Raw genomic sequence first — 5,774 nt, 5'->3', positions numbered from 1 at the left:
GTTGAAATAGTAAAACAGCTGATCCATGTTTTTGAAGGAATCTTTTCAACCCAGGGATGTTCAACTCCTGTTAGTTCAGGTTCCACATTCAGACCAATATGATCAGAACCAGGAAAAGAAGAACAGAAGAACCATAAATAATGACAAATACAACACTTTTCTCTTTGTTTTAGTGCAAAAAAGTAAAATTACATTGTGAAAATGTTTGTTTACAATCTACACTTTAAAAAAATGTGAACAATATGAACAACTTGAAATGTCTTAAGAAAAATAAGTGTGATTTTATTAGTATAACATATAATATAATTTTTAAAAAATAGGAAAGAAATTATCAATGCAACAAAAAGAAAAAAAACAGTGTATAAAGCTCTAAATATACAACAATGTACAGTATATAAATGTTTATATTAAATACTCTATTTAACACAATTATAACAGCAATTTTTACAATATGTACTTGACAAATATTATAATTATCAATATAATAATTAAAGCAATAGACATAATTAAGTATGGAAAAGTTGTTATAAATTGTGCTAAAATATTGTTAAATGATGTGATTCCAATTTACAGATTACAGTGGATCAACAAATACACAACAAACAAAAACATGCAAAACATTTAGTAACAGGTAGAATGTTGTTCATTTTTTAAGACATTTCAGGTTCTTCACATTTTTAATGAAAGAATAGTTTATAATTGTAAACATTTTTATGTAATTTTACTTTAATGACAACTACAAATTCTTCTTACAAAGACAAATATTTGTATTTGTCATTATTTTGAGTTTATTTGGTTCTTATTTGATTGGTTCTGATCCACTTTAGATCATACTGGTCTGACTGTAGAACCTGAACTAACATGAGTTTCATGTCAGTTTTAACTCTTTTTCTACCTCCAGTGATCTGACTGCACCGCCCCCTGGTGGTCAAATCACCTTAAAGTCCAAACATGGAGGCAGATTTTTAATATTTGTTTCAAGACTGTTTCATGTTCTGCATGTGTTTAGGTCAGATTTAGCCAAAATGAGTTTTCACTGACCTTTGACCCTTATGACCTCCTCAGATTTCCAACCCCTCTGGACACCTTTGCACAAAAAAAACAAACTGCTGTAAAATCGTCAAACATCACTATTTTTTTCTCCTTTTTTTCATTCATCTCTTAAACCACTTCGGCTCTGCTCAAAACTACTAAACACTTAATAATTTTCAGGAGTTAAACCCTTTAAAAGTCAGTTTGTTTGAATTATTTATTACAAAGTAAACAGAAAAAGGTTCAAATCAAACATCTTGGAGGAGAGGAGGACGTAGGGGTTAAGGAAGTGTCTGAAACAGAAGATAGAACCTTTACCTTAACTCTAATAGTCTGAGCTTTTACTTAAAATCACATTTACTGATGTCTGACATATGTGCCATAAACTGACTGTTAAAGAAACACTTTTCACAGTTTACAGCTTCAGAAAAATGGAACACAGGGATTTTTTGAATCTACTTTTTTGATATGCATCTCCTCTTTATACTGAACACGTGATTTATGTCAAATAAACTCATGATTCGCCTTTTTGTTTTTCCTCCTCTGGGAATAAATGGTTGTGATTTTGGATGTTTTATAAAGTACATAAATGATTCCAGTCTCTTCTGACCAGTGGATGTTTTTATTAATATAAAATCTACAATTTCACCTAATGATGTGTAATATTAGGCCACAAGGTGAACCATGAAAAGTGGCTAGAAAATGATTTTCGTTCCTGTGTCTGGGCACTACTTTTTAAATGCATTTTTGTTTACACTGTACCCTCATGGACTTTGGGTTAAAAGTTCTCCGCAATATATCCTGCAGTTTTTTGTCACAAGCCATAAATCTATATGAATATAAAATTAAAAAACGAAAATTCTGTGATGCTAGATTCACTTTTATTTATCAACATTCATTTTGGCAACACAAAAACTCTCACAAATTGATATTTATACATATTAACATTTTAGACAAGTCTTGATGAATTATTACCATGCAATGTGAATTTAGATCATAAAATCTTGGAAATTTGTGGGAAAAAGCTTCTAGTGATTTCACATATTACACATGGTGAATTTACCCACACACAAACACACATCAGTGTAACAGCACTGTTTGACATTTACAGTGTTTACAGTGGCAGGGTTTCTTTTCTTCTTTTAACAATGATGCGTTTGTCATGTAACAATACATGTTTTTAATAGATCTGGGTCTGGTTTTTTACACAGTACACTGTAAACTTTTATTTTTGTTCAATGGATGCTTTTTTTTAAGAGGATATTTCCTGGTTCTATAACATGTCTAATCATCCCCATCACTGTCAGAAACATCATCCCATGTAGCTCTATCTCCTGTTTCCTTCTGAACATTCACACAGTGCTGCCACCTACACACATCAGTGAAAGACAGTCTTACTGACATACAGGAACACCTGTCTGTATCACATTTGCCTTGTTTCCAAGTGCAGTGGACCAACTGCAAAACACTTTGAGGAGCAGGATTTTTAGTCCTCCAGGTCCCTGTTGACTCCCCATCCTCAGTGTGCCATCCACTACCAGTGGGTGAGGGTGCACACATCATACCTTTCAGACAGTGTCTCATGATTGCTGTTTGGTAGTTTGTCCTTTTGCAGTTTTGGTGTAGAGCATCACATGTTGGAGGCATGGACAGGACAAACTACCAAGGAGCAATAATGACACACTGTCAGCAAGACTGGGTGGCCATGGCTCAGATGGTAGAGCAGGTCGTCCAATAACCAAAGGGTCGGCGGTTCAAATCCCGCTAATCCTAGTCAGTCCATTGTGTTCTTGGGCAAGACACTTCACCCAGTGCCACTCACTGGTGTATGAATGTTTGGTGGTGGTGGTTCACAGTAATAATTCTTTGCCTGATGATCTGCTCACAGAAGAGAAGATCTGGTAGCTGACACTGAAGGCGGCTCATTTCTGAAACACACACACACCTAGTTTCACAAAACTGCAAGCAGCACTGTGTGTGAGAGAGAAAATGAGTTATGATTAGTAATAGTAGCAGTAGCAGTAATAATACTAGTAATAGCAGTAGTTGTAGTAGAGAATATAATAAACTTACACACTTACTTATATACAGTATTTGTGTGTGAGAGACAGATTTTTTTTTTTTTTTTACACACCTGCTGTGCCAGTGAAAGATGATCCTTTGTGCATTTGCCAGACACAGTGATGTATTTATCCACCTTTTTTTTTTTTTTTTTTTTTTTTTTTACATATTATGCATAAGGCAGGCAGAACAGGACCAGATGAAACAGTAGGTAGACCCATCCTGGACAGAACAGGACCAGATGAAACAGTAGGTAGACCCATCCTGGACAGAACAGGACCAGATGTAACAGTAGGTAGACCCATCCTGGACCGTTATTTCTTCCTCAGAGTTTCACTTGTTGATCCTGCGGTGCTGCTGCACAGACTCGCCTCGAATGTGATTCATTGACATCTGAATTCTCTCTTTTATGTTTCTCCGCGGAATCCAATTGTTTTTTTTTTTTATCAATGAATCGTCTGTAGCATGTTGCATGAAACCCAGCATCTTCTGGAACACTGTCAAAGTCAGAAGTGATAGTGTTTATCCTTTTACTCCTGCTCTCACCACTCAAATAAAGCCATCGCTCGACACAGTTTCTTAACGTTTCCCATCGTTTGGCCGAAACATCCTGTATTTTTTCTTTTTTTTTACGGATATGAGGTGTATATTCCATATTTTTGCTGGCTTTTTAAAACTTTTCGTTGTATTTTCCTCCTCCGAACTACTGGAAGCTCGCTTCCTGGTCGCAGCCATCTTGGATGTTTTGCGCTTTCTGATTGGACCAGCAGGTTACACGTGACTCAAAACGCAGCACGCATGATAACAATAGCATTGCGCGAATAAAGTTAAGTAGTACCGATTTCAAACACTGATTTTAAAAAAAACTGCAGGATTGCAAATGGAGAACTTTTGACATTTACCTCAGGAACAATATATCTTTGTAACTGAGTAAAAAGATTGTAGTGCCCCATATGTCGGAACGGGATGAAACGATACGGCGTTCACCTGACGGCCTAGTGTAGAATCTGTGTTAGTTTGGAGTATGTTGGACTTTCTGTGCGTAAAAGTGCGCATGACGCTCTCCAAAATAAGAGCGCATACGCTGATGTTCGGTGAGTTTTTTTCCTCAATAGTGCAATTTGACCTTGTTTTGTTTGTCTAATACATTGTTCTGTGTGTGTTATTTTTCCATGTGTCCACCGGAAGTTACATTCAAGGATGAAGAGGGAGGAGCCACGGTGATGAACAAAGGCTGTGGAGAAGAGAGCAGAGACTGAAGACTGTCCACACACAGATGAAGGACGGAGGAAGAGACTGATGATGAGTTCAAAGACCACAGACAGTGAACACATCCACAGGAGGACGGACTCTTGGTGTGAACAGACTGTTTTCCATGTTCAGACTGTGCCATAGGAGCTCTGCCTGGATCAGAGCTGTGAACTGACACAACTGTTTCTGCAGAACCACGAACATGATGGAACTCTGCAGACACAAAACGGACAAATGCCCTGTGTGTGTGTGTGTGTGTGTGTGTGTGTGTGTGTGTGTGTGGGGGGGGGGGGGGGGGGGGACACCTGTAGAGTTTGGATTTTTACCCTGTTTTTGCACAATAAAAGGCAAATACTCACAGTTTGTTTTAAATACTTTTTATACTTTCAAAGTTCATATTTAACTTTCAAGTCTTGTATCCATGTGTAATTTCAGTGTTTTTCTGCTAAAAAAAAAAAAAAACAATTCCGTTTTTGTGTTTTTCGTCATTTTAAATTGTTATTACAGTATTGAAACAAACAGTGACTGCTTTATTGAACGTTCGAACTGCAAAAATTGACAAAACGACTCAAAGCATATTTTCTGACCTTTTTATGATCAAAATAAGAAAACCAGTCCAGGTGGAGCATCTTAGGCTCAGGAGTAGAAAGGATTTGAATCCAATGCACACATCCTCCTTCTCATGCGCAAATCATTCCCACTCTGCACACATCCACCTGGATCCGTGAAGCTGGGCAAATAGGAATTTCATTCAGAAACTGTTGGAATTTTTCTGATCAGACAAATAATGAAAGAGTTATGGTCACACTACACAGGACAGGGGGGCGTGTCAGACCTGGCACGGTCGGACCCGAACTGGACCACAACGTATTATGTACGGACCTCAAGCAAGAGAGAGCAGATATGATTGCGTTATATATAAACTATTGCGTTATAACACAATATTTTTGCGTTATATCGCAATATTTATTTATTTTTTTTGCATGTCCCCTCCCGGGCTCCGTACATTTCTCTGTCTGTGAACTGTTAATAAGGTTCAGGTTATGTGGGAACATTAACCACGTAAGGTTTCCTTTGTGATATACTCTTACAGGATTTACTTATGATTATCGTGATGGTGGTTTAAAAAAAAAAAAGGACTTTAGCTAATTTCCGGTTAGTAAGGTTTAATAAATCAACGTTTTAATTAATCATTTTGAAGATTATATAAAAGTTGAAGATTAACATAACACCTGAAATTTCATTTGTGCGTATAACTGATCAAAAAAAAATCAACAAAAGTAAATGAAAATAAGCACTAAATCACTAAAAATGAGTGACAATCAACAGAAATAAGCACTAAATCATTCCAGACGGTTTACAGTTTAATTTGAGTTATTATTATTCTAATATCAGTAAAACTTATCTTCACAGATGAAAAATGACGGTCC

Source organism: Sphaeramia orbicularis, chromosome 9 (assembly GCF_902148855.1).
Source record: "Sphaeramia orbicularis chromosome 9, fSphaOr1.1, whole genome shotgun sequence".
Lineage (NCBI taxonomy): Eukaryota > Metazoa > Chordata > Actinopteri > Kurtiformes > Apogonidae > Sphaeramia > Sphaeramia orbicularis.
Note: the sequence above shows the minus strand (reverse complement) of the source record.